Source organism: Pan troglodytes, chromosome 15 (genome assembly GCF_028858775.2).
Source record: "Pan troglodytes isolate AG18354 chromosome 15, NHGRI_mPanTro3-v2.0_pri, whole genome shotgun sequence".
Classification (NCBI taxonomy): domain Eukaryota; kingdom Metazoa; phylum Chordata; class Mammalia; order Primates; family Hominidae; genus Pan; species Pan troglodytes.
The window spans coordinates 77,540,445-77,565,335 of NC_072413.2; the positions used below are offsets into that span (position 1 = coordinate 77,540,445).

At 38.6% G+C, this 24,891-nt stretch overlaps 1 protein-coding gene and 1 long non-coding RNA gene across 53 annotated transcripts in view; one reads left to right on the forward strand and one right to left on the reverse strand.

The window, feature by feature from the left end:
- The window catches only part of NRXN3 (neurexin 3), a 1,722,001-nt gene that overhangs the window by 1,420,776 nt on the left and 276,334 nt on the right, over positions 1-24,891 (forward strand). The window lies entirely within an intron of this gene.
- LOC129136907 (uncharacterized) overlaps positions 1-24,891 on the reverse strand; it is a 61,128-nt gene that overhangs the window by 15,778 nt on the left and 20,459 nt on the right. The window contains exons 3-4 of one of the 3 annotated variants that reach the window (XR_008538938.2): positions 17,756-23,686; positions 9,511-9,657 (exon numbers count right to left, since the gene is read on the reverse strand). This is a non-coding gene — a long non-coding RNA (uncharacterized LOC129136907). Of the gene's footprint in view, positions 1-3,131; positions 11,345-17,755; positions 23,687-24,891 lie in introns of those variants that run through there. The other 2 variants (XR_008538937.2, XR_010151250.1) reach the window with 2 other exon arrangements.

Genomic DNA, 24,891 nt, shown 5'->3' on the forward strand with positions numbered 1-24,891 from the left:
AGGAGTCAGTATGTAATGTGCCAGTCTCATTTTCACTTTCTGTGGGCACAATGTCTCTCTAATGCTGAACTGTTATATAACCTGTGGTCTATCTGACTACCATAGCTTCGTAGATCAAAATATTGTTATGGTCATATAAATGACTATAATGTGGGTGTTTTAGAATTGCACTTTTGTTTATGCGTAACTGGTCCCAACTCAAATCTGCTTCATCATTTTTTAGTCAAAGGATAGTTTTTCATGTCAGTAGTACCTCAAACTCCGCTTGTGAACTTAACACCCAGCTATATCCTGTTAGTTTTTAATCAGGAGGGAAAAAAAGGCTGCTATTTGAACTAAACTGACAGCTTTTGTTGATGAGCTGTTAGACAGATTAAATTCTGTCTTGCTCTTCAACTGTTCTTGAGGCTCTATGGGACTTACAGTAATAGAATTTTATTTGTGTCAGTAAAGTTGACAGCCCTGATTCAGAAGACCACAGGGAGCTGAGATGTTGATTAAGGAGCATCATATTGACCATGGCTTAAGTGGGTAACAAATGAACTGAGAGAGAAGACTCTGGATCTACTTTTGCCTGTCCATGAACTCGTCCAAAGCAAATATGCTTTGAGTTTTCATTTCTGTTTTTTAATTTTTGTGGATACACAGTAGGTGTAAATATTTGTGGGGTACATGAGATGTTTTGGTATAGGCAAGCAATGCATACTAATCACATCATGGAAGATAGATAGGGTATCCATCCCCTCAAGCATTTATTCTTTGTGTTAACAAACAATCCAATTATACCCTTTTAGTTATTTAAAAATTCTATTGAGGCTGGACACAGTGACTTATGCTTGTAATCTCAGCACTTTGGGAGGGCAAGGCAGGAGGATCCCTTGAGCCCAGGAGTTCGAGACTAGCCTGGGCAACATGGCGAAACCCAATCTCTACAAAAAATATAAAAATTAGCCAGGCATGCTGACATGTGCCTGCAGTCCTAGCTATTCGGGAGGCTGACGTAGGAGGATTGCTTGAGCCTGGGAGGTTGAGGCTACAGTGAGCTGTGATCATGCCCCTGCACCCCAGCCTGGGTGACAGAGCAAAACTCTGTCTCGAAACAAGCAAACAAAAAATTTTTAAATCATTATTGACTAGAGCCACCCATTGTGCTATCAGATACTAGCCCTTATTCATTTACTCTATTTTTTTTTGTACTGAGATTTTAATTTCTGTACTTAGTAATAGCTTTCAAAATTGTCATGTTATCCCAGGAAATTGTTATTTTTATCCAAGGCTTATTCCATTTTTTTTCCAGTTGTTTGGGCCCCACAATATTGTTTCTTTTAGAAATAAAGTTAGAAATATTCAGAATAATGAACACTTAAGAGAGAATAAGGAGTAGAATACCTAAAAAAAAAAAAAAAAAAGGAATCAAATAAGGAAGAGATAGATAGTAAAAGAGAAATGGATGTAAGCAATTTAGAATATATTTTATCAAAAGTTGCTTTTTAAGTGGCACTTTCTCTTGCTGCAGAAGACATTATTGAACAAAAAAAACGCCCAATGCAATTCAATTTAAATTTATCACTCTATTATTTTAATATATTTACTCAGGGTTAACAACTCATTAAACACCAAATTGCTCACTCTTAATGAGTCTCTGATGCTAAAATTGAGCTGACTTAAATTTTACTGTAAAATAACAGCACCATTGCATAAAACTGTAATAAAAATTAACTAAAAGCTATTGAATGACTGTGGAGTGGAAAACAGATTTGTGACACAAAACAGAAAATGTAGCACACAATATGTGGCTGGCAGAAACATGAGTAATAGCTTTTATTCACCAAAACATGATAAGCCCATTTTTCTTTTGCTGTATTGGAGTCTGTGAAACATGAAGTCATGTTTTCTTTTTTTTCCCCCATTACTTTGTACAACGAGGGCCAGTGGTGGAATGATACAGTTTGGCTGTGTCCCCACTGAAATCTCATCTTGAACTGTAACTCCCACAATTCCCACATGTCGTGGGAGGAACCCAGTGGGAGGTAATTGAATTATGTGGGCAGGTCTTTCCCATGCTGTTCTCATAATATTGAATAAGTCTCAGAAAGTCTGATGGTTTTAAAAATGTGAGTTTCCCTGCACAAGCTCTCTCTCTTTGCCTGCTGCCATCCATGTAAAATGTGCTGCTCCACCTTGCCTTCCACCATGATTGTGAGGCCTCCCCAGCGATGTGGAACTGTAAGTCCATTAAACCTTTCTTTCTTTTGTAAAAAAAAAAAAAAAGATTATGATAGTGCTAGTCAATACTGAGTTGACTGTCAAAAATAAGCACACTTTACATTAGCCAGTTACTTCTGGGACACTGTTGAAGAGTACGTCACATGTACCCACAAATTAGTCAAACATCTTTAGGCATCACATGATATCTAAATTAGTCTTTTTCTCCTTCTCCATCTCTATTAAATAGTTAATAGAAATTAACTATTTTTGCTGATTTGAGGTTGTCCATGAAATATTGGCCTCAAATCAGCTTGCCTATGGCCACCATGGAAACCATCCATCATGAACAGCACCTATGCCCCTGGTACAGGAGTGCATTTCTCCCCAAGCCTACAATCTTCTGTGTGTCACAGCAATGCTGAGTTTCCCACAGAGGTGGCGTTGATGGATTCTTTCTCAACTCTTTGCTATGGAGTATCACCTGGCCTAAGAAGTTCTGCTTTTGCATCAAATTTCAATTTTTTTCTTTTTATTGGATTTGAATTGTTCTGGCACTTTTGCCACTATGCTGTCTCTCAAGCCCTACCATCCCCTCCATCTTTCTAAGGTCTCTCAGAACCTTAGCTCCAACAAAACCCCCTTCTTTTTCTCTCATTATAACACAAATTTCCTGTGAATATCAATGAAGCAAACAGATACAGTGGGAGCTCGTGAAAGACAAAGGACACCGAGCTAGTATTTTCATTAACAACATGGGCTCTTGTACTGTCAACCAACAAGAGCTTTGTTATAAATTTATTCACAATGGCAATGGCTTTGGGCAACATTTAGATGGAAAGTATTTATGAAAAATATACTATTTATGTTTCTGGATAGGAAACATACTATTCATGTAACAAAATATGACATTTAAAGGAACTCACTTTTTCTTTTTTGTTGACAGTCCCCGTGTCATCAAGGAAATCAACATTTAGAAATTATGATTGTCACTAGCTCACTCTGAGCCATGGCTCTATATTTTATCCTTGTCAATAAGCAATCCTGTGTTAGGATTTTAAAAATTGTTTAAAATATCCATACAAAGAGTTATTGTCTATCTTGGTCCACAAATTTGTCAATATTTTCCACAGCATCACAATTGTCAGAAAACACAGTGAAGCTTAAGTTAAAACAAATCTGCAAAGAAAAAGTCAAAAAGAAAACTCTTCCATAGATTTTCAGAGAGATGATTTATTAGTCCAAATTTGAGCATTGAAACTAGCCTATATTCTAAGTTTAAGAAAACTGTAATTTTCATGTTTCTTTCAGTTCAATACAATTTATATATTGAATACAAAAGAGATTTTCACTTATTGATATGGCTTTCTAGGTGTTTAAATTCTAACTCAATATTTTAAGGATTCAGTAATAGTAGGGTTTCCATTTCTACATGGCAGGCATTCTCTAGTTTACTTTTCCTCTTCTTTCTGTAGAAATTAACTATTTTTGCTTCACAGTCATTTCATGATAGACCCGATTTCTTACACTGAAATTCATTTTAATGTTTGGATTGAGCAATGGTTTGCTTTGGTCTTAACTTTTTTTTATTGAGGTATAACTTACATACAATGAAAATCTCAAATCTTACATCTACTGTTCAATGAGTTTTGACAAATGCATACCATTGTGGACTCCATCCACATCCCTATAACAAAGCAGGGAACTTTTTCACCTTTTCAGTACCCTGTAAAAGTTACCTCGTGCCCAATTCTCCCCTTCCTCTAAGCAACCACTGATCTGATTTCTATCACCATAGTTTACTTTTTCATGTTCTAGAATTTTATAAAAATGAAATGATATATTGTATCCTTTTCTTGTCTGGCTTCTTTCACTCAGCATACTGTTTCTGAGACTCAGCGGATTGCTTTTTAATAATATAATTACAACTGAGTCTCAAAGATTTGAAAAAGTCAGAATTTCTTATAAAATTGGACATTGTGGTTTGCTACCTGCTGAATGATGAAGACGAATAATGTACTTCAGTGCCCTGAGATAGTTTTTGTCTACTGTAATAAAATATTTCCAGTCTTCTCTGTTTTTGCATTCTTCAATTATTACCTTGAAATTTTAATGTTTTTTAAAATAATGAATTAGCCTAATTGTAGCCTCAGCACAACTACTAAGTTACACATTCAATAAAAAGACTTTTTCTTTGTAATGTTATATGTTAATGGTCAGCCTCCTAGATACTGATGAAGCCCATCAATTTCTACTGATAGTTAAGATCAATTAACCAATTAGTTACCCATTTTCATTTTTCCTGTATATTCTTTGTAGATCACTTACTAAAATGATTTTCTAAGACCTTCACTTTCTTAAGTAAAGAAAAACAATTTGACTGAGACTTGGCCATTTAGCTAAAATCTAAAAGACCTATTTAATTTAAAGTATAAGTCAAGCAGAGATCTTATCTTCTGTCCATAAATAATAAGAATTATTGTTTTTCTCTAAGTGGAAAAAGTGAGATGAGGCAAGAAGTTGAAGAATGCCTAGCCAGGTAGCATATGAAGCCTACAAGTTTCCAGCTGTGGGTCTGATGAAAAATAATGAGACATCTGATGGAACTTAGGATCTTATTTGAAAAATAAGCCATCAAGTACTTTAACTTTCTGGTATTTCAAAAGTAAAAATATATACTAATCACTTGTTTTTATTTCACTTATTTGACACTACACATCTGTCTTAGTACAAACTCATGTTTATGCAATGAGATTTTTTAGACTGATAGTTCATATCTTAGCCCCTTTTCATACAGAATCATTGAAAAAAAAACTGTTCACTGTGAGAAAACTCTCTCCCCTCACTACTGATTGCTTACAGTACCAATTCAGTATATGAGAAGACACTATTTTTACAATTATTCACATCCTTAAGAAAATAAAACTCTATAATTTAAACAATGGGAGTATAAAGGTATTTTAGAACGTATTTGTATATGTTAAAACAACAGCATATTAAAAATTTACCTTGAGAAGGCCGGGTGTGGTGGCTCACGCCTGTAATCCCAGCACTTTGGGAGGCCGAGGCGTGCGATCACCAGGTCAGGAGATCGAGACCATCCTGGCTAACACGGTGAAGCCCTGTCTCTACTAAAAATACAAAAGAATTAGCTGGGCGTGGTGGCGGGTGCCTGTAGTCCCAGGTACTCCGGAGGCTGAGGCGGGAGAATGGCGTGAACCCGGGAGGCGGAGCTTGCAGTGAGCCGAGATGGCGCCACTGCACTCCAGCCTGCACTACAGAGCGAGACTCCGTCTCAAAAAAAAAAAAAAAAATTACCTTGAGAAAAACAAGCAAACACACGAACCTAAAAAGGCAACAGCAGATATAGTGTTGATTGATCCACTGCCACTCCAGAATTATTTATGGTAGCAAAAATAATAATTTTCAATTTGATGGATTCTTATTTAAGCAGACTCATTATACTTTTTGGAAAATAAAATATTAACATTCAATATAATATGACTACCTCAGTCACTTTAGCTCCACAGGTGATTGGGATAGCGCTGCTGGCCTGAATAATAAAATGGTAATAACCTCAGTTAGAACAAATAATTGTTTTACTAGTTCAGATACACTTAACATTATAATAGATGCCCTCATAAGGTGCTATGTATAAATCCTTTTTTTAAAAAAAAGCTTGAATCATCATGTAAATGTTTTAGGGCAACTCATTGCTTAGAGAAATCCTTTGAAGTTTTCTTTTATAATGCAAAAACTCCTACTGCCTTATCTGTTTTGTAAATTAGGTTGTATTCGTACCAGTTTTGTTGAAAAGTGAAACATTCTTCTAAGCATGAAAGTTTTAGAAATAATGTCTAAGTATATCTAAAGTAGCTATTATAGGACATAAATGCATTGATATTTTAGTGGATCTCAGTCTAGAGGTGAGAAGAGGGCTAATCATAATAATTGGGACTGAGTGTGTTAGAATTACACATCTTTCCCCTGCTCTGATAAAAAATATCCTGCCATAGAGAGCCACTGATACTAATCAGAGCATGTCATATCTTTCAGATATTTGGGGACAGAGAAAATAAGGTGATGAATTACAGTACTAGAGATACTATAGCCTTTAAAATAAATATTATATACTTTTGGTTCTACATACTTTTAAATGAAGATGGTCCATGAAGTAAGTTATGATCAAAACTAATGCAAGGGCTTACAGCCTAAGAAGAAAGTCCAGAATTTAGAGAATGGTGACCTGTCTTTTCTTGGCAACTAATATTATGAACATCAATTTCTCATCACTTTGTGGCTTCAAGAAATTCTCCCATCATAGAGATGAATCACCTTTCTTCCAGGTCTTCAAAAAAATATATATATATATATAAAGGTCTGTGGGAGATAAGCTTAGAAACAGTGGCTGAAAAGGAGTAAAATTCAGATTTCAGTCCTCGGGGGTTTGCATAACAAATGATGAAGTATAGTTTTATAGCTCATCTAAGTACCTTGGTGCTTCTTTTGGGTACAAGTCCCTGTTTATTAGACAGGCATGGTGACTTCTAGATACATTCTTCCAAGACATCAAGATAATTTTACTTCTTAGTTTTTTCACATGTTAGGCAATTCCAAGATTAGTCGTGTATAAACTTGTTTGACACTTGAATCAATTTTTGGTTTTACATAAACGGCATTATTTCATGCATACCTCAGCTGAAAATTAGCAGTTATGTATTAGTGCTTGATTTTCTAGACCAGTATTAAAATTACCTTCCAAAAATGTTTCAGTTGCAGAAAGTATTGGTGGCCAACAGGTCTTCCATGAGTCGGGACACATTAGCCAGTGTCACCCTTTCTCTAGCCAGTCAGTTCTACGAGAATGGTATTGGAAGAACAGACAACCTACCTGCAGCACTTGCCCTGTCCTGTTCATATTGTGGACAATCATCAAAAGATAAAAGGGCATATGGAAGATTTATGGTAAATGTCTTCCATTTTCTCTGCCTTGAGTACACTGGAGTTAGCTTTCATTTTCATAGTTGCTTACTATGAATGTCTTAGATGTAGCATGAGAAAATCTTATATTTTCTTTTTGTCTAGAACTCTGCTGTTCAATATAGTAGTCACTAGCTATTACATAATTAAAATATGGCTAGTATGAATAAGCAGATAATTTTAATTCTTATTTCAGTATAATTTCCATTTAAATTTAAAAACTCAAGCAGTGTAAAATAGTTTTCATCAAACACAATTTTTGTTCTAATAAAACTATGTTTCACCTAAAGCACTGAAAATTTAGCATTGAGTTTCAGTGTGCTGTTAAGTACAAAAATATACTAGATTGTAAAGACTTCATATCAAGATATAAATTATCTCCAACAATTTTTATATACATTAGATGTTGAAATAATATTTTGATTATATTGGGCTACACAAAATACATTATTACAATTAATTTAACATTTCTTTGTACAGTTTTTAAATGTGAATCCTTGGAAATTTATAATTGCATATGTGGTTCACATTACATTTCTCTTGGACAGTGCTGAACTAGAACATTCTGAAATATGTAGCAATTATTTCTCTATGGCTTCATAAAGAAAATGTCAATCCAAGGCTGAGGATTTATTTATGAAAATCTAAAGACAGTCGGTTTTCTTGATGGTTCATGCCATGGGGGAACAGGTCTCTTTCCCAATATATAAGAGGACAAATCTTGGGATGGGTTTTTTTTTTTTTTGGTCTTTTATGACATTCTTTAATGATTTCTCCTGTGCTTGCCATTCTGCCTTGTACGTAATACACCCTTTCTAGCAATGGGTTTAAAGGTTTTTCCTTCCTCTCCTTTTTGAGCTGTAAAATATGCATTATGGGGAGAGGTGAGCTGATAGTTGAGAAAGGTCATTAAGGGTTCAGCCTGGCTTAGTCGGAAAGATGTGAATTCAAATTGTTGTTCTCCCAGATATATACTAACATGACCTTGGGGAAATTGCTTAACTTTTCTAAATTTTAGTTTGCTTCATCTGAAAAAGGTACCTAATAGGGAAGTTTTAGATATTGAAATCAATGAAATTTAAAAGAATCAAGAAATATGATAATGCCTAGTATATAACAGGCCCTCAAATGTGTTCTGAACCAAGAGATCCCTGTAAGAGTTAAAGAAACAGGAAAGAAACACGAAAAGCGGCTCAACAGTCAAAGACAGGTTAATTTTGCAGAATAAACCTGAGAGGGGCTTCTGGCCAATTTTTGGACAGGAGCACTCTCTCTTACAGACTAAGAGTATTTATTGGGCGAGAGAGCTTTATCACAGGCTTGGAATGTTTCTGTGTGGGGGAGAAATTTATGGTGGGGTTGGAATGTCTCTGGAAGGGAAGTTATCTTGGGGCTAACCTGTCTCTGGTCGGGGAGGGGTTTATCTTATGGTTGGAATGTTTCTGGACTGGGATGTTATTTGTGGTTTATAGTCATGCTGACCTTAGCCATTAAGCTGATGCCCTTTGGATTTAGGCAGTTTTTGATCACGGGGAACTTTAGAATGGTGGTGCTTGTCCAAGATAACGATGCTCCCGCTATGTCAATCCCCAAGTTTTAAATGTGTATCTTTACTTAGTGACTTATGGAGTCATAACTATTAGGACACATACAGCAGTAAGTCTAAGGCGTATACCAGCTTATCAGATGGATCCCCTACCTGGCAAAGGGAAGATCCTCTTTCTCTACTACCTTAGTCCTTCTTTTTATACTCTGTGCAGCTTTTCAGTTCTTCCACTTGCATTAAAATTAGATTACCTCTTAGATTAGATCAAAAGATTGTCCCTGGTTGTGAGAAGAAAGAATACTTTAATCTAGCACTAATCCCTTAATACACCATTATATTTGGGTACATTTTTTTTCCTAGCAGAAAAATTATTTTTCAGCCTTCTCAGAAGTACTAAAAGTCCTTTGCCAACAACAGCCCAGTGCAAGTTAACCTGTTATGAGATTTGTTTTGTGCTTTGGAAATGCTTGTCAGACAAGCTTTCAACATTGAGATGTGTGATTTACATCAGTTTGCATAAGAAAATGTAACGCCAGGGACAAATTTCTCTCTTTATCCTTTCTTATACTACAAAACAGACAAAGAGGGTTAGGTGGTTGCTTTTTAGTATGTGAGTAATCACTTGGGATTCACAGAAATATTAGATGCAGTGTTATTAGTGAAACCTTAGTTCCCTTTATAGATATGTCTTATGTCCCATTTGTAATATTATTATTGTTGTTACCATATGCAAACTTTATTTCTTAGTTTGGATGCTTGGTCTCAACCAGACCCATTACCTCCTTATCTTCCTATCTCTTAGGGTCACTTCATGCTTAGAGGCAACTTGTTGAAAGTGGAGGTCAGCGTGATCCTTTTTCTTAGAAGACATAGCCCTTTCATGGAACTTACGTAGCTGATTCATAGCCTGAGTCAGTCTCTTGGATCTGTGAAAAAAAGGAAAAATGAAGCAGACATGGTGTTTGCAGTCAGTCTTCTTTGAATATAAAATATATAGGCAGAGGAAAAGATTAAACCAGGCAGATTAACCTCAAGGCATAAAGACATATGCTAAAATGTACTCTAACGTGAAGGGTTAAGCATTCCAAGATGCCCGTTGGAAGGTTCTTTATCCCACGCTTCTCTACCCATTCCAACCCCAGTGTAAACATTAAATAATTCTTTTAAAATTTGAATACTCAAACAAGAAAGTAAAGCATGGAAGATATTTTTTAAATCATTATGTAGTGATTAGAGGAAGAGAAATAAAGGGTAATGTGAGATTTTAGAAATAGGTGCTTTGAATAGATAAAGAGATATTGCAAGGATGGATAAACTCACTATCGTCTTTGCAGTATAGTATCATTGGTGCAGAGGATTTGGGATAGAAATCCAGTCTGGGGGCCGAGATGTGATCATTATGTGCAATATCATCTTCAAAAAGTCAGGTCATGGTTATCAGTTTGCTACAAAGAACATCTTAGTCTCATTTCCTGTCCAAGGCAAGAATCTTCCCCTGAACATTCCTGACAGAAGATAACCTGTTTTGTGCTCTAATCACCCAGTCTTCTACCAGAGGTTGAAGTGACGTTTTGGCTCCATTTTCTCGTATTTTATGCAAGAAGCTGGGAATTCCAGCATCTTACTCCGCTCATCAGGGATCCTGAGGGAGCTGGTAATATGCAGAAAGGATGTCAAAGGGCCATGTTACTAATAGCTGTGGAAGCTCCGCTATCCACAAAGCAGAGATTATGAAACAGTTTATACTTTGGCTAGAAGCCTAAGCAGAATCTCTTCTAATTCCCTCAAAATCTATTTCTTAGCACCAGCAAGACTGGGTCTGTCCAGTGGGTTGTGGGTTTGGGGAGAAGCAGAGGAAAGATTGACATCATGTGGAATCTGGAAGAGACAGAACACATCTCTTGGTGCTTTTGAAGGTACAGTGACTCCATCTGGTAGTAAAAGGTGTTCAAATGAATGGCTTCGAATTTGACCAGATTATCAAATGCTGCTTCCCTGATAAACAGCTCAGACATGGGTTAGAAGAGGTGGCCCTGGGATGGGAAGCAGTGCAGACCCTCATGTATGAACAGCTCCAATTCTCAAAAAATTCTTGTAGTTAACTGCTGTTTGTCTTCTTCTACATTGCACTCAAGCCTAACTCTGCACTTTTAAAATCAACATATAAATTATAACTTTCTCTCCTATGATAACTTTTCAAATGTTTTTTGACATCTATTCAGTACCGAGCTCCCTTTTGAAAACTGGGCCATCATTTCCCAACCTCCAATTTCTGACTGTATTTCCATAATTTATTTAAAGACTCCTAACAGTGGAGCCACAATCATAACTACAGGTCCCCTTTATATCTCAGGATGACATTCATTTGGTTCTAATCCTTGAACTCATTTGAAGATTCTAATTGCTCTTGTATTCTCTCCTCTTCTATCTGGAACTTATCTCCCTGATAAGCATCTGTGTTGTGATTCTTCTAGAGTGGAGATTCTCTTGTAAGGAAAAAAATTAAAACTACCTTGTTCTACTTTCTCTGTTGCATCACACCTTCTCTCTTAAGTAATAGTCCTAAACCTTCTCTGTTCTTCTCCAGACAGATCATAAATGTTACACCCCAACCTAAAACAAAACAAAACAAAACCTTCCTTCATGAATTATTATTGGCCTTGTATGCAAGACTGAGTTGATCCCAGTCTCAATTTACCTGATACCATCTGTTTCAACAATAACAATAATAACAACAATAATGAATATTCATTTAGAGCTTTCTCTGTTCCAAGCACTGTTCTGACCACTTTATGTATATTTACTCGGTTGACTCTAACAATAATTACTGAGGTGGGCCAGGCACAGTGGCTCATGCCTGTAATCCCAGCACTTTGGGAGGCTGAGGCGGGCAGATCACCTGAGGTCAGGAGTTCAAGACCGGCCTGGCCAACATGGCGAAACCCTGTCTCTACCAAAAATACAAAAATTAGCCGGGTATGGTGGTACACGCCTGTAATCCCAGCTGTCCAGAAGGCTGAGGCAGGGGAATCTCTTGAACCCAGGAGGCGGAGGTTGCAGTGAGCTGAGATTGCATCACTGCACTCCAGCCTAGGCAACAGAGTGAGAATCTGTCTCAAAAAATTAAATAAATAAGTAAATAAAAATAAATAATTACTGAGGTGGCTATTACTAATTTCTCTATTTTGGTGATTTGGAAACTGAACTTAGAAGTTAAAGGGCTTGAGCAAATACGTTGGACTAAAAGGTGGAGGAGCTGAGGTTTGAAGTTTCAATGCAGGCATCTGGCTCCAGGGTTCATGGTCTTTTACCATGACGCCATGCTGCTATGTCTACTTATAGGAGTATGCACGCTTTTATGTTCTTTCCTGTTTTTGTGAGCCTTATTCTAGCTTTCATATATTTTTAAACTCTGAGCTCCTTAGAGAGTTTCCAATGGCCAGTCAAATTTATTTAGGTCCTCTGAATAGTCTCTGAATGGAAGAAAGTGTTTTTCATCCCTAAAACCCACATGTATACTTCAGATGCACAAGGTTCAAGGTCAGGGCCTGAAGGAGAAAGTATCACAGCACAAGTAACAATGTTAAACTTCAAAGGAAGATAAAACCTCAAAATAAGATATTAAGGTCAAATACTAGAATCTGCAGGGACACTGTCCTGGTTAAGAGGCAATAGAAAGGAAGTAGCATAAGGTGATTCAGCAGGGGAGAGATGTGAGACCAATAGCGTTAGATCAGTGGGGCTGTAAGAGAGACTCTCCAAATTCATTTATGGAGGAGAATGCCAGAAGAGTGGGGAGAGAGTGAGCTAGAGATTCCCAAGTCCCCTGGCAACGCGAAATACCAGGGGTACTAGCACCCAGGTCTTTGCTTCTAATGCCATTCTCTAATAAAAGGGACAAGGCATCCTTGGAAAAATGGCTAATTCTAGCACAGAGCAGGGAATAGACAAGATGAACCCGGAGAATCTGGTAGTGACAGAAAGGAAGAAAGTGCAGAAAGAAAAAGGAAGGAAGACAAGGGAAGGGAAGGGGTGGTATGAAAGGAAGGAAGAAAGGGAAGGAAGGAAGGAAGTCCAATGAATGGGATTGGGGTCTATTTCTATCTGTGTTCTTAACAATCTTCTTCATCAGGGATTAGATTCTTGTTTTTTTCGTTGTTGCCTTTTTTTTTTTTTTTTTTTTGAGATGGAGTCTCACTCTGTCACCAGGCTGGAGTGCAGTGGTGCAATCTTGGCTCACTGCAACCTCTGACTCCATGGTTCAAGCGATTCTCCTGCCTCAGCCTCCCGAAAGCTGAGATCACAGGTACACGCCACCACGCCCAGCTAATTTTTGTATTTTTAGTAGAGACGGGGTTTCACCATGTTGGCCAGAATGGTCTCCATCTCCTGGCCTCGTGATCTGCCTACCTAGGCTTCCCAAAGTGCTGGGATTACAGTCAGGAGCCACCGTGCCCAGCCTGTTGCCTTGTTTCTGATGGGAGTCCAAGAATCTCCAAGCTAACTATATGACAAAGACAGAACTACTCTTTCTATCCTGTACTGTAATCCTACCTGACAAATATATCCTTCATGCTCCTTGTCATTTTGAGCAAATAGCCTGAGCTTACCTCACTTTCATTTGAACTTCCTCCCTCTTTATTGCCAAGGTACTACGTTCCTTTATCTCTGTGCCTGAACAAGCCCCCCTTGCTATAATCTTCATGCTGACCCCTCATTCTCTAGAGTATATGCTGTTTGCTGCAGCAGACTACATGGCCAGTGCCCTTGCTTGGAGCAGATCTAGACATCATATCACCACAGTCTTCATTCTGAAGTAACCTTAGAAGTCACTTTCAGTTCATAAGATTAAAGCACAGGTTACAACTCATATGACTACATGGGCCATATAAAATAAATGAGTCAATGTGCCTAAGATCAGGAAAGTGATAGCTCAGGCAAGACTGACACTAATTCTTGGCCTCTCTGTCTAAGAGACAGAAGAGAGTGCTAGAGACTATGGCACCCAGGAGAACCCAGACTGAAGAGGGCAGCCACTGCTCAGCTGCTGCCAGTCATCACAGCACAGGAGCAATGGACCAATATTATGAATTTATCTTCTTTTGAAAGACAATCCAGAAGTCGAGACTTTTATAAAAAGTCTGAATTCATTACCTGTATTAAATTTTCTTTGATTTAAAACACTGATCAGGCTAAATACAACATACCTGTAAGATATTACACACCTACTGCAAGAACCCTGCCTCTGCATATAAAGGAGAAAGATAAACACAGTTGATTCTCTTCACAAGCCCTGTGTCATGCAAACAGGATTAATAGCCCAGTTCTAGGCTAACAATTTCATAGCAACCATGTGGTTATTATGTGTTGTATATATGAAATTATGCCATAATGAGCTGTCTCCTAACAAGATTGTGCAGGCTATAAAGCTGTTTTATAGCTCCAAGAGAGTTGCTCCTGAGTTCATTGACAGTGGTTATTGTTTCTTTCCGTCTCAGTTACTTTTGAATTAAAAAATGCTCACCCTACTCTTTGTTCTCGGCTACAAGTTTTACCATAGTGCACAGTGTTTCTTCATCTTACTTTCTTTAAAGAACCTTTCCCATCTCTTCAGTTATTTCTACCTGTTCCAACCTCCCTCCTGATAGCACCCCAGTAGTGGGATGGAATGTGCTGGAGGGGTTTGGCCAGTTCTTGGGGGAGTTTCACAGTCACCTGTCTACAGTTTCGGTGAGATGGGAATTTAACAAGCTGAAATTAGCAAAAGACAAAACTGACATTGTTTAAACACATACTTAACAAAAGATCTAACCAGTTCCTCCTAGAACTAGAAGATATTTGAAAATTAGAGAGGAGCTTTTTTTTTTTTCCTATCGCTTTCTTTAAAACACACTTTTCCATAGATAATCTTATCTTTTTGGCATCAACAATTATTTATAATTCTTGAACAATTTCCAGATCTAACTTGTAACCATATTTCCAACTACCTGCCAAGTGTCTGTGCTGGAATTACCTAATGGCATTTGATCGTGGCTCAAATGTGCTCACTCAACTTTATTCCGTGGGCTGCTCACCTCCCCTGTGTGGAGCCTGGGAGCCTCTGAAGGCAAATCTTGACTCATCTCTCACCTCTCAACTGATCAACCAGTAGCCACACCTGACTTAAATGCCATCTGGAATCCAGTTCTCTTTCAGCTCTTCCATTTCTTACAGGAACTTTTACAGTAACTTCTGAACTGTTACTCTTGCCTCTGAACTGCCTCCTTTCCAATTTATTATTCACAAGTTCCCTGGAGTTATTTTCTTTAAAACAAAATGACAGCTTTGTTTCCTTAATAGACTGTCAGGTTACTCCATCGGCCAGAGGGAAAGGGAGAAAGCAAGTACGTGCCCACACAATCTCTTTACTGTGGTATTTGGTAGCTAATACATCTTTCAAGCCTCATCTACCTCATCGCCTCCTGCACCCCAAGCTGGAATTACACGTGTCTTATTGCCCTGTCCCTGCATATCTTCTGGCCTTATAGACCTCTGTGCCTTTATCTATGTCCTTCCTTCTACCTCAACAGGTTTCTGTCCTACCGTGGATTGTCTAATGCCTTCTGCACATGTTCTTTATCCTAGGAAGCAAAATATTTATTCCTTTTCCTGCATTCTTTAATACCTAGTTTATGCATGTCTCATTGCACTTATTCTAATCGGAGCTTGTTCTTGTCATTTTTTTTTCATATTTTTTTCCTTTTGTGGGGGAGTTTAGGACCCAAGTCTTTGTCCTCTTTTGGTTTAACTAGTACCTTGCACAGAAAAGGTAGTCAATAAATGTTTGAAAAAAAAAATCCCAGTTTGATAATTAGTTGAAAATTTCTTCAGTTAATGAAAACTTGGTACAACCAAAGGAAAATGAATTATCAGAGTTTACTATGCTCCATGAGATATCTCTTTTCATACAAGTATGCTGCAGAGGAATGGAAGAGTGGGAATATAAATACATATGAAAAATTCTTAGAACAATCTTCTTATTATTATTATTTGAGACAGAGTCCAGCTCTGTCACCCAGGATGGAGTGCAGTGGCATGCTCTTGGCTCACTGCAAACTCCGCCTCCCAGGTTCAAGCGATTCTCCTGCCTCAGCCTCCCGAGTAGCTGGAATTACAGGTCGCCACCACCACGCCCAGATACATTTTTTTTTTTGTATTTTTAGTAGAGACGGGGTTTCACTGTGTTGGCCAGGCTGGTCTCGAACTCCTGACTTCATGATCTGCCCACCTCGGCCTCCCAAGGTGCTGGGATTACAAGTGTGAGCCACCGCGCCCTGCCAGAACAATCCTATTTTCTAATTGGGGTTTTTCTTTGTTTTTTGTTTCTTTGTTTGTTTGAGACAGAGTTTCACTCTGTCACCCAGGCTGGAGTGCAGTGGTGTGATCTCAGCTCACTACAACCTCTGCCTCCTGGGTTCAAGCAATTCTCATGCCTTAGCCTCCCGAGTAGCTGGGACTACAGGCGCCTGCCACCACGCCCAGCTAAGTTTTGTATTTTTAGTAGGGACGAGGTTTCACCATGTTGGCCAGGCTGGTCTTGAACTCCTGACCTCAGGTGATCCACCCACCTTGGCCTCCAAAAGCGGTAGGATTACAGGCATGAGCCACTGCTCCCGGACTTTTTTTTTTTTTTTTAATCCTTCTACTTTACTCATACTCTCCAAAGTTAATTCACACAAAACCTCCCCAATAAAATGGAAGTGAGGTTTAAAATCAGACCATAATTTAACCAGCTGACCAAATGCCATTTTGTATAAGAAAATAAAAAGCTACCATTGTTGTTATATCTCAGAGCAGAAGCTCTTTCTTCATTTTATACTTTAAAAACATCATTCAGGGTTGGGTGTGGTGGCTCATGCATATAATCTCAGCACTTTGGGAGGCTGAGGCGGGCAGATCACTTGAGGTCAGGAGTTTGAGACCAGCCTGGCCAACATGGTGAAAATCTGTCTCCCCTAAAAATATAAAAATTAGCTGGGCATGGTGGTGGGCACATGTAATCCCAGCTACTCAAGAGGCTGAGGCAGGAGAATCGCTTGAACCCAGGAGGTGGAGGCTGCAGTGAGCCGAGATCAAGCCACTACACTCTAGCCTGGGCGACAGAGTGAGACTCCATCTCAAAAAAATTTTTAAAATAATAAGTAAAAAATAAAAACACCATTCAATTTATAGTTAGTATGAAGCTACACCATCAATCTTTCCTCGTGTTCATGATCATGGCTCAGCATTTTTCTGAAGTGTCATTAATAACCCATGTTAGCAGGAATGACCTACACATATGCATGTCAGGAGGGCTTCAGGCCACTGCTGTCTTTGTGTCACCTTGACGTCAGCCTTGATAATTGTCCAGGGCCTCTGACTTCACAGCAGTACCTGGGCCTATGTCAGGTTGAGTTCTATGATCATACACTATTTTCATCAGAAATTTTAATAAAATTATTTTTTTCTCAGATGACTTCCCGCATACTACTAAGTGATCTGGGAGAAGGAGTCTTAGGGTCTGGATGGGATTCTGCCTTGGGCATATTTTGCTCTACTGGGCCCTGGAGTCCTTGCAGATGCTGTCAAGATACTGCACTTTTTTTTCTTTTTTGAGACAGAGTCTTGCTCTGTCACCCAGGCTTGAATGCAGTGGCATGATGTCGGCTCACTGCAACCTCCGCCTCCCAGGTTCAAGCAATTCTCCTGCCTCAGCCTCCTGAGTAGCTGGGACTATAGGTGTGCGCCACCACGCCCAGCTAATTTTTTTGTATTTTTAGTAGAGACAGGGTTTCACCATGTTGGCCCGGCTGCTCTTGAACTCCTGACCTCAGGTGATCTGCCTACCTCGGCCTCCCAAAGTGCTGGGATTATAGGCATGAACCACTGCGCCTGGCCGTTACTGCAGTTTTGATGGCCATCACTGGTACAACACCCTGCATATGCCAAGACTGTCATGCCTTGTCAGCTATAATAAAAAGCAGGAGACAAATGGCCTTTTGTTACCTGAAATGATGGATCAGTATGTATGTGCAAGGATGCACGCTGTCCAGTTCTTGTGGGCTAATCATGCCAGGCTGATGGAGGGGCTCCACGAGTTCCAAAGTAGAAGGAGCTTGAACTCCAGGCTGTGGCTTTGAAGCAGTTGTTTTCTCTGGAATTAGCTAATGAGGCTCTCTTTGTTTGAGGATTGGAAAGCCTCCAAAAACCCACTCAGGAGGGAAATTAACAAATGTCTGTCTTGTTACCTCCGGATAAATCTTCATGATGAAATATGCGGCCGGTCCACCTCTTCAATCTTCTCTCTTCTTCCCCAGTGGAAGCTCAATTACCATGAAGGCCAAAATAAATAAATAAACAAACAACAAACCAATCAAATAAATAAATAAAGCAGATAAACCGTGGTTCTTTGCTTAAAAACAGTTCAGCAAAGAAAAGCTTTAGAGTAATTTCTAGTTAGAAGTGGCTGTGAGATTCACTGTCTTCTGGTGATATTTGAAATATACTATATTCATGCAAATGTTTCTGATTAATTAAACACATTATCTGTATCTATAATTATCAGTAGCTGCTGGCATTATCTGAGCATGCAAAAGTGGGAACAGCAGCAGTAACCTGACTCATTTCAACTAGGATGGACCATCTCAGAGGGTCACAGTTACTAATCTCTGCATGAACTAGATTTTATAAGGTATTATGATTCTTTCACAGCTTGTAACTTTTCATTGATCATCAATTTTACTGATTTTTGTTAATACTGGAAATTTTAATAAATGGGTTGTGCACAGGTACTTATTGAGCATCTATTACGTGCCATAGAATATTCTGATTATTAAGGATGTCAAGGTATATAATCCAGAGTCACAGTTTTCAAGGAACTCAGTTGATAATTACAAGCTAATACATGGGTACCACTGTTCTAGGCACAGCGTGGCAGAAAAGAATAGCGTGGACACACATTCAGGGGATTTAACTAGGAGAAAACAGTAAGGAAGGGGATCTTAGCAGAGGCAGTATGTTAACAGATGTATATGACAACTTACACTGCTATAAGTCATCCTGTTTGGCTGGCAAGTTTTGCTTTAGAAACTGGGTAAATATTGTTCATGAAACTTCTGTGTAAGTTACACATGAATGTTTTCCTATGTGTATGTGTGCATGCTTATTTGCATTTCTGTGCACTTGTGGGTATGTGTATTTGTCCTGTGTCACAATAAAATGTATCTATTTCTGGACTTTGCAGTCAAAAACATTGGAAAACTGTCTATGTAGGTAATGGACACAATAGAATTTAGAAAGCAACTTTTACAAACATTGCAGATTTGTAATTTTATTTTCTAATATCATTGATATATAAAGTTGAGTATACCAGACACTTGTAAAGAAATGATCTTTTCCAATGAAAACACAGGTGTTAAACAGAACCTTTCTTTTGGCCTACAAATCACTCTTCTAACACTTGGAAAAAATTAAAGAAATATTCAGCAATGTGTAGAATTTCAATCCCAGAGAGACAGGAAGAGACTGTATAGCTGCAGATGCAATATGCTTGTTATTTTGGCAAAAGCGTAACGTAAGAAGCCACCAACTCTCACAGAGGAAGCAGAGAAATTCAGTATTTGCTTGTAACTTAGATATTTCTTTCTTTGTTTTCCCCCTAAGAAGAACACATCTTTTCTGGTGGGAAAAGGGAATTTAGATAATTAAAGCAGAAGGAATAAACATTTTCAGGACCAAAGAGAAAATAGCCGTTTGAGCCACATATTTAAATGTTAATCTACAATTTTTTTTTTTTTTTTTGAGACAGGATTTCACTGTGTTGCCCAGGCTGGAGTGCAGTGGTGCAGTCTTGGCTCACTGCAACTTCCCTTCTCCCCTCTTGGGCTCAAGCCATCCTCCCACCTTAGCCTCCTGAGTAGCTGGAACTACAGGCATGTGCCACCATGCCCAGCTAATTTTTTTTCAAGACGGGGTCTCACTATGTTGCCCAGGCTGGTCTAGATCTCCTAGACTGAAGTGATCCACCAGCCTCAGTCTCCCAAAAGTGCTGGGATTACAGATGTGAGCCACCACCGTGCCTGGCCATCAAATGTTTTTCATAGTGGACTAGGGCTTTATGATCCCATAAAAATTATTTCCCTCATGGAACCACTCCAATTATATATTATAAAGCTGTCAACATCTGATTTTATTGATAAATATCCCTGGGGTTTTTGAGCTTTTTCTTTTCAACATAGTGCCTGTGTTTTATCTTGACATTTGCTTTAAAATTACTGCTAGATGTAATGAGGATTCTGGAAAGAGCATGGTTCAAGATTTTGTACAATTGATATAATGATTCTGAAGCAAATAATGGGAAAGGGGAGAGTTTGAGAATTTGGTGGCCTTAGGGTAAGCTTATGATTTGTTTTATCTTTCCTCATATCTACCTAATGCTGTGAAATTTTGGGATTAGATTTGGATTGGGGACAAATGAGGAGTGGAATTAGTGGAGGGAGAAAGGGTTAGGAAAGTTACAGAACTTGGCAAGGTTCTTGGAGATGGTGGATTGATTTCTCTGGTGTTGTGAAATGTCATCTTCTTTCTTCAGTTAAACTGAAGTACAGGCAAGCTTCTCCTGCTGCCCCTCAGTTTCACTGTGTCACCATTTTTAGTAGGGATAAGCAGAGACTTGTTGTTGGTAAGGACAGGAAGGAAGGTGATGCTGATGAATTTTTGCTGGTGCTAGGTTAGCTGCCAGCCGGCCTGGCAATGGCTGTGGTCCAGCCAGCCTGGGGCGCTTCTAGTATTCTCTGTCATGGGGCAATATGTTAACGAATTAAAATGCCAAATAGAAATGAGACACAATTCCAAAGACATGTAAACTGAAAAACACCTGTTCCCATTTGTTGATTTTTTTTTCCTGCATATACTTAGAAAACCCCAAACCTTTATGTAAGAGTCTCAGGAGTGCAGTGAAAAAAAAGTGTTTATTGATGAGCCATTTCCAATTTAGGCCTTAAACTTCAAGACCCAATTCTAAGACCCATATGCTTCAAAACGTTCTATATAATTCAGCTCAAAAGGATCTTCCTCTCCTCTAGATCTATAATGTTTATTGACTACATCCCTCAAAGAGCAGTAATGCATCATGGTGAAATAAAAATTGAACTGCAAATCCGAAGACTTGAATTCTAGTTCCTGATCGTTTTTCATAGTGTATTTAATCACACAGTTTAACCCCTAGGTCTCCTTCACTGTGACTCATTATGGTGAGTTCGCGTGAGAAAGTGTCCACCATAGGACATTAAATTCAAAAGAGTGACCGGTAATGATCGCTGTCCCAAGGATGTCCTAATGGGAAAACCATTATCAGTCTACACTCTAAACCAGAAGTGACTTATTCCACCAAAAGAGGTTAAGGGCTCCTTACCACAGTCACAAAACCAGAATATATATTCTTTCAGAGAAAACCCAGATGCAGGGCATGAGATTAGAGCTGTAGAATGGCATATCAAAAACTTCTGGAGCCTGTTGAATAGAAGTTTGGAGAATAAACAAATTGATAGATTGATATTTGAATCCCCGGCAGAGTAAGAGGAATAATAAGATTTTGAATCAAGAAGAGGAATTCTGCCACATGCAACTAGGAAGAAAAAAGCAAATTAACTGTGACAACACTCATTAGGGATTATCATTATATCTTTAATGAGGAGGTAATAAAGACTGATTATTTACTAGGCATCCCTTATTGATCCCTATTTATCACTACATAGAGTAAAATGTACAATTTTTCCTTTCACTTGTGGATTTCATTAATTTATACAGTCATCACATATTGATTGTACATATACTGTATACCAGACACTTTATTAGCTTTAAGAATACCAAAACGAATATGCCAGATATAGTATCTAACTTCATGGAGTTTGTAGAGAGATTTTTTGAACTGAATTTCTCAGCAAACTAACACAAGAACAGAAAACCAAACACCATGTGGTCTCACTCATAAGTGGGAGTTGAACAATGAGAAAACATGGACACAGGGAGGGGAACATCACACACTGGGGCCTGTCTGGGGGTAGGAGGTTTGGGGAGGGATAGCATTAGGAGAAATTCCTAATGTAGATTATGGGTTGATGGGTGCAGCAAACCACCATGGTACTTGTATACCTAGGTAACAAACCTGCACGTTCTGTACATGTATCCCAGAACTTAAAGTATAATAATGAGAAAAAAGATGCACGAATAGTGTCACATATAGTATAATAATGATATGGATATGGCCTAACTCATAGAGTCAACATTCTGATACTAAGAGAAAGGAAAAATCAAAACAAAATAAAGAAAAAACAAAGCAGACAGTAGCCTTTAACCGTTTCCTTTTAAAGAAACATTGTTATCTGGGTTCATTACTTGTTAGAAAGTAATGTGAAGCACTTAATAAACTTCAGGTGGTGGTATTAGGTAATTAACATGTGAAATTCCTCATATGGTTATTTAAATTTCATGGTAGTATTTAACAGTTTTCATGTTTATGGCCTTTTCCTGCAACTAAGTTGTAAAATCCTTAAGGGAAAGGATGAGGAAAGGAAGACAGGAGAGAAACTAGCATTTGTTGACTGGCTACTACGTGCCAGCCACAGCACTAGCTACTAAACCTATGTCACTTTATTTAAATATGAAGGTCAGAAAGCATTTCTCATGTTCCTGGTATCTCCTGCACTGCCTAGTATAATATTTCATACTTACAGGTGCTTCATCAATATTTGTGTTGGTTGACTTAGCAATTTAAACTGCTTCTAAATAGAGTTACGTGAGTTTTTCCCAAAAGACTCATGCCCTTTTTTAGGAGGCAAACTAGCCCTTTCCATGTCACCTTCCTTAAGAAGCAGGGCAAAGAGGTGACAGTTTTTATAGTGAAATCAGTTGTTTAATTGTTCACCCATTTATCAAAGCCTCTGTAGAGTTAAAGACAAGTACAGTGCCCATGTACCCTTTATGATGCAAGTTCTGGACAGATAGCTGCCAATGCCTGAAAATAGTGTAAATTCACTGGGTGAAGAGAGCAACTTGCCAGGGGGATGTGATGTAGCCCCTTCTAGAGTATGGGGTTTTCTACTTGGGCATAGTCAGCTGTTAGTTTGTTGGGTTGCTGCTGCTGGGGAAAGACCAGGCCACTTCATGATGGAATGCGTCAACTTTTGGAAAGTCAAATTCAGGATGCAGTTTCAACTAGTAGTAACTATATTTTTCTATCTTTTAAAAAGTGAAGGAGCAACAGACCAGTCTAGACACATGGACGGGCTTTAGGGCTCAGTTGCTAAAGAGATAGAAGTAAAATATTATAGAAAATGCTTATAGTACATGTTAAGTGAGAAAGGTAAGGTAAAAATGGTTTATGACCTATAACTGTGTGAAAACTAACCAAAGAGACACGTATCATTTAAAAAGATTTAATGTTGTGCCTGTAATCCCAGCACTTTGGGAGGCCAAGGCGGGCGGATCACAAGGTCAGGAGATCAAGACCATCCTGGCTAACACGGTGAAACCCTGTCTCCATTAAAATACAAAAAATTAGCCGGGCATGGTTGGTGGGTGCCTGTAGTCCCAGCTACTTGGGAGACTGAGGCAGGAGAATGGCATGAACCTGGGAGGCGGAGCTTGCAGTGAGCTGAGATCATGCCACTGCACTCCAGCCTGGGCGACAGAGCGAGACTCCGTGTCAAAAAAGAAAGATTTAATGTTGGTCAAATTATACACAACGATTCAACAGTACTGGAAGTTGAGGAGGACGAGCAAGCCAGCTAGCACCAATGATCATGAAGAAATTCCTTATCTTTCAGAAAGCATTATTGTTCAGTGGTTTCAAGTTTTGGATGTGCACTCACATTGCCTGTGTGGAATCTTGGCTCCACAAGTAGTTGTGTGAGATTGGGAAAGTTGCACTTGTTTAATCTGTAAAATGGAAAATATCTGAGGATTAAATTAAAATATAGCTGGATCATGCATAGCATAATACATGGAATATACTAAGTCATGAATAAATAGTACTGTTGTCATTTCTTTGACATTAATTATTAAGGCAATTAGGAAATTTTCCATCTAGTTAACATATAGCAAATCAAACTAAGCTGTGAAAAATATATAATATGCTATGGTAATAAGACACTGAACTGTGATGCTATTATTGGGGTCTGTCTAAATCCACAGAAGCGTCAGAAATTCACATAAATCAATGCTAATGTCAATGCCTAGTAAATTATAGTCTCAGAAACATAAAGATTCTAGATGTTTTCCCCTTCTTTGCACACTTTGTTTATATTTCACCCTATTACTATTATCACCTACATTTATGGTTTTTCAGTCATTTGTGAGTGCTTGGAGGAAATTCATTGGTTCAGCAGTTGAACCAGGGTACTGAATAGTACATGAGGACTCTCAGACTCTGAAGAGCTGGTCAGGTGTCTCTGGCTAACACACTTCCAGTGGATAAAGAGCTGCTCCAGGGACATCTCCTTCCTCTGCAGTACAGTGATCTTTTTGCTGGTGACTAGAAAGTCCAGGGGAAAGGACAGCCAGCCAAAGGGTGGCAAACTGATGGAAAGTGGGGGCAAGCTTTCTGTAACCATGTAAAAGAAACTGCCAATTCCCATGAAAATCCATTGTCTCTTTTTCTTATTAAGCCACCGTGGCTCAAGCCTGTAATCACAGCATTTTAGGAGGCTGAAGCAAGAGAATTGCTTGGGGCCGGGAGTTTGAGACCATCCTGGGAAACATAGTGAGGCCTGCATCTCTACATAAAAATTTTACAATTAGTCCAGTGCGGTGGCACATGCCTGTAGTCCCAGCTACTCAGGAGGCTGAGGTGGATCGCTTGAGCCAGGAGTTCAAGGCTGCAGTGAACTAGGATCAAGCCACTGCACTGCAGCCTAACTGACAGAGCAAAATCCTATCTCTAAAATAATAATAATTTTAAAATAAAAGTAAAATGCTAAAACGAATCAAATCTCCAATTTTATTTGAAATAACACTGCCTTAGTTTTTTAAGAAAGAAAATAAAACATTTCTCACCTTTTCTAACAGTCAAGCTGGTATGTTGCTTTAAGTTTGGTGAGTATCAGGTATGCAAAAGTGTTGAGTGGCAGATACAGAAAGACTGC